This window comes from Myodes glareolus, chromosome 7, assembly GCF_982192425.1.
Source record: "Myodes glareolus chromosome 7, mMyoGla1.1, whole genome shotgun sequence".
Classification (NCBI taxonomy): domain Eukaryota; kingdom Metazoa; phylum Chordata; class Mammalia; order Rodentia; family Cricetidae; genus Myodes; species Myodes glareolus.
The window spans coordinates 48,093,931-48,104,493 of record NC_142032.1 but is presented as its reverse complement, the minus strand read 5'-3'; the positions used below and the strand labels follow the sequence as shown (position 1 = coordinate 48,104,493).

Below are 10,563 nucleotides of genomic sequence, written 5' to 3'. Positions count from 1 at the left end.
ATGACATGCTAGAAAAGAACATGGAAGTGAAGATACACTCAAAACCTGCATGAATGTTTCTTCATTTCTTCCTTGAATCAGTGATCAATCAGTTGAGATTTTTTTCAGTTTCTATGTGTTTGAAGGTATTCTGTTTTTCATGCTGTTGTTGAACTCTTACTTTAACCCATGATGATCCAATAATATACAGGGGTTTATCATAATTTTTGTTTCTGTTGAGATTTTCTTTGTGACCAAGTATGTGGTCAGTTTTAAAAAAAGTTCCATGAGGTTCTGAGAAAAAGGTATATTCTTTTCCGTTTGGGTAAAATGTTGTAAAGATGTCTATTAAGTTCATTTGAGTCATAGCATCTGTTAGTTTCCTTGTTTCTCTGTTTCTGTCTGATTGACCTTTCCGCTGGTGAAAGTGGAGTGTTGAAGTCTTCCTATATCAAAGTGTGAGGTTTGATTTAAAGTTTAGTAATCTTTCTTTTACAAATGTAGGTGCCCTTATATTTGGAGTATAAATGTTCAAAATTGAGACTTTGTCTTGACAGATTTTTCCTTTGATGAGCATGAAATGCCCTTCTTCATCTCTTTTGATTAATTTCAGTTTGAAGTCTATTTTGCTAGATATTAGGATAGCTACACCAACTTGCTTTGTAGGTCAATTTGATTTGAAAATCTTTTCCCAACCCTTCATTTTGAGTTAATGTCTGTCTTTGAAGTTGAGGTGTATGTTTCTTGTATGCAACAATAGAACCAATCTTGTTTTTGTATCTATTCTGTTAGCCTATGTCATTTATATTGGCAAATTGAGTCCAATGATTTTAAGAGATATTAATGACCAGTGATTGTTAATTTCTGCTACTTGTTGCTACTGTTGGTGGTGGTGGTGGTAGTGGTGGTGGTGGTGTGTTTGTATGTTATCCTTCCTTGTGTTTTGCTGGTGTGGAATTATTTATTGCTTGTGTTTTCATGGGTGGGTGTGGCTAATTTTCTTGGGTTGGAGTTTTCCTTCTAGTACTTTCTGTATGGCTGCATTTATGGACAAGTATTTTTTAAATTTTGTTTCGTCGTGAAATATCTTGTTTCTCTATCAATAGTGATTGAAAGTTTCGCTGAGTATAGTAGTCTGGGCTGGCATGCATAGTATCTTAGAGTCTGCAAAACATCTGTTCAGGACCTTCTGTCTGTTTGACTCCATTGAGAAGCTGGGTATAATTCTGATAGATCTGCCTTTGTAGATACGTGGCCTATTTTTTTCTTTGCAGCTCTTAATATTCTTATTTATTCTGTGTAGTTAATGTTTTTAGCATTATGTAGAGAGGAAAATTTTTGTTTTTAAAGACAGGGGTTCTTTGTGTAGCTTTGAAGCCTATCCTGGAATTTGCTCTGCAGACCAGGCTAGCTTCAAACTCATAGAGATTCATCTGATTCTGCCTCCCAAGTTCTGGGATTAGCAGCATATGCCACCACTACCTAGCTGAACTTATTTTTCTTACATCCTCTTTATTGTTCTGTAAGCTTTTTGTACCTTTATAGGCATGTCCTTCTTTGAGAAAATTTTCTTCCACGATTTTTTTGTTGAATATGTTTTCTGGGTCTTTGAGCTGGAATCCTTCTCCTATCCCTATTATTCTTAGGTTTTGTCTTTATATGGTGCCCCAGATTTCATGGAGTTTTGTGTTAGAAATTTATTGGATTTAATATTTTCTTGACCAGTGAATCTATTTCTTCTATTGTATCTTCAATGCCTGAGATTCTCTTATTTCTTTTATTCTGTTGGTGATGCATCTGTAGTTCCTGTTCACTTACCCAGATTTTCCACTTCCAGAGTTTCCTCAATTTGTGTTTTCTTTATTGCTTAATTTTCAATTTTCAAGTGTGGAACTATTTCCTACACCTGTTTGATTTTTTTTAACTTTCTTAGTTTCCTTTAAGGAATTTATTGATTTCTTTTGATATTTTTGTTTGCCCTTTCCTCAACTTCTTTAAGGGATTTTTATTTCCTCTTTAAGAGCGTCTATCATTTTAATAAAGTTATTTTATACTTTCTTGTTTGTAAATGAGCTTTATCCTTTTTCCCACTCTCCTACCTTCCTCTCCTCTCCCCTCCACCATCCCTCTTTTTCCCAATGCTTCCGTTTACTTAGGAGATCTGAACCTGGGGGCAATCTTGCTGCAACATCTGTCACCCCATTGTTTGCCAGGTTAGATTTGGCTGATCTGACTGGTTAGGTGGGTGTCCCCTTCCTCCCTCACCACTACACGTGAGTTCCTCCTGAAGCTGCAAGCTTGGTCAAAGATAATGACCTTCCCTGAATAGAGGAGGACTGGTCTTCAGTCCAGGGTATATGAATAGCTGCACTCTCCTGCTAGAACCTCCAAATAAGCTCTCATAAAATTGTTTTAAGGTCATTTTCTTGTGCTTCAGCTGTGTTGGAATGTTCAGGTCTTGCGGTTATAGGATCACTGGGTTCTGGTGGTTATATTTCCCTTTCTGTTGTTGAAAGTATTCTTATACTGGCATTTCTTCATCTGTTCTCACTGTTCTGTGAGTTGTAGTCTGCTGGGGTTGTGGAGGAAGGCTAGACACAGGAAGGATGACCAGGTATGTGGGTTTGGGTGCTGGACTGGGTATAGGGGGAAAAGAATATGGTGGTTTGTTACAGTGGTGGTGCAGCCTGGAGGGAGGACTCTCACCTGCTTGCCAGCTGCTGGGGACTGCACCAGAGCAGTGGAGTCAGCACCAACTTGACCATATAAATGAACATGTGTTCATGCTGAGAGGTTGAATACATGTGAATTTATGTTTACATGTTCATGTATGGCAATTATCAAAAACTGTATTCATGTGAATACACATATGAATACCATTACAGTGCTTGGAAATTGTATGTAAGTGGAAAAACTAAACACACTAACCTAATGAGAGTACTTGGAAATTGTATATAAGTGAAGACAGAATGAACACTGATATGACAACACATAGAAATTGTGTTCAAGTGAATATGCACATGAATACTGACATATGATAATCCTCAGAAACTGCATGAAAGTAAATATATATATATATATATATACACTTTATATCATATGACAGCACTTGGAAATAGCATATTTGTGAAAATCCACATAAATGTCAACATGTGCAAGCACTCAGAAACTATATTATGCTAAGGTCTGCATATATGTTGATGCATATAAGCAGTCATAAATTGCACACATATGAACATGCGCATACATACTTGCCAAGTTGTGACTGCCCTCAAAAATTGCACATATGTGATTATGTATTTACATGCTATCATGTAATAGCACTAAAAACCTGTATACATGTGAATGTGTGTGTGCATGTCAACTAATGGGAATGCTCCAAAATACATGGTGTGCATAAATTACATATACAGCAGTATATGAAAATCCCTCAGATGTTGTGTGCATGAGAACCTAAACACGCAAGTCAACATAAGTTAGCACTCAGAAATTGTTTGTGTGTATACATATATATGAATCCTAACATGTGGCAGTGCTTAGATATTGCATACATGTGAACATAGACATGAATGGCAATATAGGAGAACACTCAGAAATTGCACACATGTGAACATATGCATTCACACTGACATACTAGAGTGCTCAGAAATAGAATCTTGTGAATATACACATATACAACAAATGAGAGGACTCAGAAATTGCAAACTTAAGAACATGTACATATGCACTGGCATATGAGAGTGTTCTGGAACTGCATGCATGTAAAATACATGGAAACACTGGCAAAAGACAACACTTAGAAACTGCCTATGTATAAATACTCACAGTGATGCTGCCAGATGACATCACTCAGAATTTGCACATGTGTGAAGATGTAAATGAACGCCTACATTTTAACACTCAGAAAGAATTTGCATATGAACACACATGACTGTTGATACTTGACTGAACCTGGAAAATGCCTGAGTGTAAACAGGTACATACACACCAACATAAAACAGAAACAGAAACTGACTGCATTTGAGCATGCAAATAGATACCACCATGGAATGGTGTGCATAAACTTCATGCATATAAACATGTATGCACATGCCAACATGTACAATATTTTACAATTGCATGAATATCAACACATGCATACACATTGACATATGACACTACATTGAAAATGCATGCATGCAAATGGGTGTATACATGTGGACATGTGACCATAGTAAGGAGCTGCATGCATGTTAACAATCATGTTAACACCAACATGTGACTCATTCAGGAAATTAGTTCTGCACGAACAGGCACACATGTGACAATATGTGACTATGCTTGGAAACTACATCTGTGTAAACACATGTACCTACACCAATCCCCGATCTTGCTTGGAAACTGTATTCATGTGATCCTGACATATGGTCACAATCTGAAACTGCCTGCTTATAAATATGTACATACACACAAACATGTTATCATGCTTAGAAACTTAATGCATGTGAAGATATGTGTATACATTGATAGATAACTACATTCAGAAACTGCATACATATGAACAGGCACACCCCCTGACATGTGACTATACTCAGAGAATGAATGCATGGACATTCAGTACATACACAACATGTACATACACAACAACTTGTCACTATCTTCAGAAAAGGCAGGTATGCGAACATGTGCATACACCAACTTGTGACTGTGCTTGGAAACCACATATCTGAGAAGTTAAAGTTAAAGTTAGTATTATGTTCAGGATTAGTGTTGTGGTTAGGGTTAGAGATACAGTCAGGTTTAGGTTTAGCACTATGTTTAGAGCTACAGTTAGGGTTAGACACAGGCTTATGATCAGAGATTGGGCTTTAATTAGTGCTAGATTATATCTAAAGTTAAGGGTTAGGTCAGGATTATATATTACCCAGGGTTATATTTAGGTTTGTGGCAATATTAGAGCAGGTTTATATTTAGGATTTGGGCTACAAGGAGAGTAATAGAGTGTGATTTGTTTAGTGTTCTTATGTTCAAAGCTAGCATTAGGTTTGGTGGATGGCTTTCATGTTTTGAGTTGTTTCTGATTAGAGTTACAAGTCAGGTTAAAATTAAGGTAAGGTTAGGATTATGGTAATGTTTAGAGATTAGGTTTTGTTAAAGTGTATGGCAAGTAATAGTGTTGAAGCTAGGGTTGACACTAGGGGATAGGGTCATGGTTAACGTTTGTGTTAGGGTTATGACTACGATTATTAGAGCTTGGTTTAGAGTTAGGTTATGGATGTGATTAGGCATTGTATTTGAGTTAGGATTTGTGTTAATATAATTGCTAGATTTAGAATTTGGCCTAGGGTCAGGTTTACATTTAAAGATATGATTAGCATTAGGGATAAGGGATAGTGTTACTATTATTTCTAATGCTAAGATTAAGTTTAAATATAAGATTAGGTTTAGATTTCAGGTTAGAATTGGGGTTTTGTTTAGTGTTTGGCATATATATATATATATATATATATATATATATATGGCTATTGTTATTTCTAGAGTCAGGTTATTGGGTTGATTACAATTTGAGTTATGGTTTCTATTAATATTATGAGTAGAACTAGTTTTGGGTTCATTGCTATAGCTAAGATTAGCAGTATGGATAGAGTTATGGTTAGGGTTAGAAATAGTTTTCAGGTTAGTTAGGTTGAGTTTAGGCTTTGAACTATATTTAACATTTGAATTATGTCTAGTATTATATTTTAAAGTATAATTATCATGCATCTAGATAATAAATATTAGTTATTTTGAAATTAGCAAAAGATAGTTATTTACATTTTTAGTTAATTTTCTTTTCAATGCACCCCAACTGCAGTTTTACCTCCCTTCACTCCTTCCAGTTCCTGCCAAATACCCCCTTCTTTGCCAGATCTACTCTGCCTTTATTTACCTTCAAAAAACAGTAGGCCTCCAGGGATATCCACCAAACATGGTATAACAAGAAACAATAAGTCTAAGCACAAACCCTAATATCAAGCCTCAACGAGGCAACACAGTAGGAGAAAAGAGTTCTAAGAACAGTGGAGAGTCTGAGATATTCCCATTTCCACCGTTAGGAGTACCACAAAACACCAAACTAACAACTGTAACATGCAGGGGACGTAGTAGAGACCCATGCAGACTCTGTGTTTGCCTCATGAGTCTCTGTGAAGAACCCTCATGAGCCTACTTGGTTGATGTCTATGAGCTGTGTTCTTCTGGTGTCCATGACTCTCTCTCAATATCTGGCTATGGGAATCATTTTATTGAATTTTTTTCTATCCTAGCTCTCTGGGCTATCCAGCCTTCAGTTCCTGGTCATCCAGGTAATGTCAGTCACAGGTTTCCTATCTTGGCATAAGTCTCAAATTAAACCAGTCATAGGTTGACCTCTCCCACAAGCTCTATAGCTCCATTGCTCCAGTACACCTTGCAGGTGGAATACATTGTAGGTCAGTGTTTTGTGTTTGGGTTGATGTCCTAGTCACACCACCAGAAATGCTTTGGCACAGAAGATGGCTGGTGCAGAATCTGAATCTTCTATTACTACAAGTTCTCACTAGGGTCACCCTCATAGAATCCTGAGAGTTTCTACTGCACTAGGCTTCCACATCGCTTCTTGAAATATCCTCCATTTCTATTGGTCTCTCCTCATACTTTTGCCTTCGATCACTCTTCCTGCCTGATCCTTCATGTTCCCATTTCCATCTACCCCCAAGACCACAAGCAAAATCTACTCTATCTCCAATTCCCAAAGAGATCTATATGACACCCTTAGATATGTCCTTGCTACTTAGCCTTTCTGGGTCTGTGGATTGTAGCAACATTATCATTATTTAACCTTTAATATCCACTTATAATTGAATATATAGCAGGTTTGTCTTTCTGGGTCTCTATTACCTCATTCAGGATTTTTTTTTCCTAGTTCCATCTATTTGCCTGAAATTTTCATGATGTCATTTTTAACAGCCAAATACTACTCCATTGTGTAAATGTATCACATTTTCTTTATTCATTCTTCAGTTAAGAAACACCTAGGTTGTTGACAGTTTCTGACTATTATAAGTAAAACTGTTATGATCATAGTTGAGTCAGTGTCTTTGTATTAGGATGGAACATTCTTTGGGTATATGCCCAAGATTGGTATAGCTAGGTCTTGGGGCAGATAAATTCCCAGCGGTTTCTGAAGAACCGCTACATAAATGTACATATTGGTTACACAAGATTTGCACTTTCACCAGGAATGGAGGACTGTTCCCCTTGTTCTTAATCCTTACCAGCATGAGCTGTCACTTGTGCTATTGATCTTACCCATTCTGACAAGTTTAAGATGAAATTTCAAAGTAGTTTTGATTTGCATTTCCCTAATGGCTAAGTGTGTTGAACATCTCTTCAAGTTTTTCATAGTCATTTGAATTTTGTATTTAGAGAATTCCCTGTTTACAACAGTATTTCATTTTTAATTGAATTATTTGTTTTCTTAATATCTAGTTTGTTGAGTTCTTCATATATATTGGACATATACTCTCTACAGAGTATGAAGTTGTTAAAAATCTTTTCCTATTCTGTAGGCTGCCATTTTGTCCTATTGACAGTATTCTTTGCCAGTGCTTTTTTTGTGGTAGAGCAGGGAGTCTCTGATCCACTTGGACACTGATACATGGCAAAGAGAAGGACCTGAGACTGGGGATAGGGTGGTCATGCACAGAAGGAGAGGGGAGTTGAGGAGGAAAGCAGCCTACCTGAACTTCTGGTGATAGAAATGTGTAATTGAAGGTTTCTCTCCAGCCCACCAGTTCCTGAATAATCACTAAGAGGCTTAATATTACTTATACATGCTTGACCAAGAGCTCAGACTTATTAATAGTTAGTTCTTACATTTAAATTAACCTATATTTTTATCTATGCTTTGCTGCTTGGTCCATGGCTTGTTGCCTCATTTCTCACATGTCTTGCTTCCTCAGCCCCTGGCTGGTATTTCCAGCTTTAGGTATTAACCAATAAGAACAGCCCATATTTAAATCATATAGAAAGACCATCTCACAACAGGGATGGTCTCTAGTATAGATCAGTTGGGGGCTGGGTTACAATGACAAGGAAAGAGTGGGTATTGAGGAACAGGGGGGGTTGGGAGAGGTGGGGACATCTGATGACATGTGGCCTAATAGGATTTCTGGTAGCTGGTTTAGTCTCTGGTAGGACAGGGAATCCCTTTCCCAGATGGGGTCTGGGATATAAAAAAAGAAGAAGAAACAAAACTGTAAATAGAGTGGCAAGAGAGAATGAGAGAGTAGTAGAGGTCTTATGGCAGACAGGGAGCTGGTCTCTGGTAGAGCATGGTCTTCCTTGACCTCTGCCAGCCAGCATGGTCTCTGGTATTTTAGAAACTCTCTACCTTGGGTCTTTTTTTTTTGGTTTTTTGAGACAGAGTTTCTCTGTGTAACAGCCCCAGGTTTCCTGGAACTAGCTCTTGAAGTCTTGAAGAACAGGCTAGCCCAGAACTCACAGAGAGGTACAAGGAACAGTTGGAGGGAAAAATAGAGAATGGAAATGATATGTAAATATATGTAAAAAGAAGTGCTTATATATGAAATTCTCAAAAAAATGTGATGCAAAGAAGGTCATGGAACCAGGTACACAGTAGTATGGCCAGTGTCTGATCTGAACTCTTGTGATATTACTCAAAGACCACACAAAAGTAATCTTTTCCAAGGGCTCATTAACAAAATATAAATGATAACAACAAAACATAGCAAATTCTACTTCTTTGGTATTAGTTAGAAATATTCTTTCAGGAAAAGATGGTAAAGAAGTAGGGTTAGGGCCCTCTCTGCAACTTTATAAATGTTCTTCCTTCACATGATCCCTCCCTGGTCCTTCTTTCATAACCTCTGACTATACCCTTCAGATCACTTTTCTAAAACTTTAAATATTGTTTCACTGTGCTTCAGAAGTTTGCATGCTCACTACTTACTTTACCAAGCCTTGGAAAACAGACATTTCAGAATCTACATCCCTCCCAGAGAAGCCCATGAAGTCACTGTAAATAATATGAGTAGAGAATAAGTGACTTAAAATATGATTTTTCAGGGAAGATAATAAAATAAATAAAGAAGAGTCCAGAAATGTGGGAAACCCAGGAGTATGCATGCCTAGTTTTTATTTCTACAACAGAAGGTTACAAGAATACAAGTTCTGCCAGGCTTTCCTTTTTAAAACTTGTCTTTTAGCATCTTGGTACTGAAAGCTTCTCTCCTGGGATGTCTTAGAACCACATGTTTTATACTCTTCTTCAATTTCAGACACAAACACTGGCATTTGATAAGAAGAAGCTTCCTAGATAACACAATTGTTTGAAAGAACAGGCAATGAGCTGTGTTTCTCCCCTCAAAGAGTAAACAGTGATTAGTGGGGCTAGTGGCTTAACAAGTAATTCTCTATGTGAAACCAAGGTTAATATGGAGGCTTTAAAGAACAAAGGAAAATAACTATAGCAGTTCACACAGTTCACAAGTCCTCAAGAGCAGCACATTAGATGTCAGAGGTTGACTTTTGGCCATTTTTAGTTCAGTTACCTAACATTTGTGGGGAGAAAGGTACAGCAAACTTTGGTAATGGTATTTAAGAGAGTGGAGCTCGCTAAGGCACTCCCATTTTTTTCTGTGAATATGGTGTGGAAATTATGAAAATAGATACTCAGTGTGGTGGGGGCATGCTTGGACAGGGACTCCACAGAATCAGAAGACCTTTCTCTTCCTTTTATGTTCTTCCTGGGGTGAATACTCCAGGGCTTCTTTGGAGGTCCACCACTCTATTGCTGTCATTATATTCATTGTCACGCCAGAAAATGAAATTTAGAACATTGTTATTGAGAGCAATACCAGTCCCACCATCAAAGTTGGAAGAGCAGGCTAAACCATTAAAGTCACATGAGACAAGCTGATCCTCCTCAGTGGAACCTAGGATGCCATTTAATGACCTCTGATACTTGCTTATCCACATTCTTCATATCATCATAATTGACAACTTTCTCCATGTAGCATGTCAGATCCACAATGAAAACCCTGGAGATAGGAACATTGAAGGCATGCCACTGAACTTCCCATTCAGCTCTGAGATGACCTTACTCACAGTTTTGGCAGCAACAATGGATACAAGGATGATGCTCAGGGTAGCCCCATAGCCATCACACCACAGCATCACAAAGGGGCCCTCCATAGTATTCTGGGTAGCAGTGATGGCATGGCCCATGTTCATGAGTCCTTCCCTGTTCTCGTAGTTCATACATATTGCAAACATGAAGGCATCAGCAGAAGGAGAAAAGATGATAACCCTCTTGTCTTCACCTTTCATGTGGGCCTTGGCATTCTCCATGATGGTACAGATACCAGTAAACTCTATAGCACACTAAGCACTGACATCACTTTTTTTTTTATTTTGGTGGGTTGTCAATCCTGAAAGACAGAGATGCCCTCCCTGTTGATGACATATTTCACAGTCACATCTTTGACTGTGCCATTGACCTTGCTATAGACAAAATCATACTGGAAGATGTAGACCGTGTAGGTGAGGTCAATGTTGGGGGTC

The 10,563-nt window shown here is 37.8% G+C and overlaps 1 pseudogene; it reads right to left on the bottom strand.

Annotated features, from left to right (window-relative positions):
* Positions 1-10,020: 10,020 nt before the first annotated feature.
* Positions 10,021-10,350, bottom strand: LOC125397454 (glyceraldehyde-3-phosphate dehydrogenase pseudogene; annotated as a pseudogene).
* Positions 10,351-10,563: the final 213 nt, after the last annotated feature.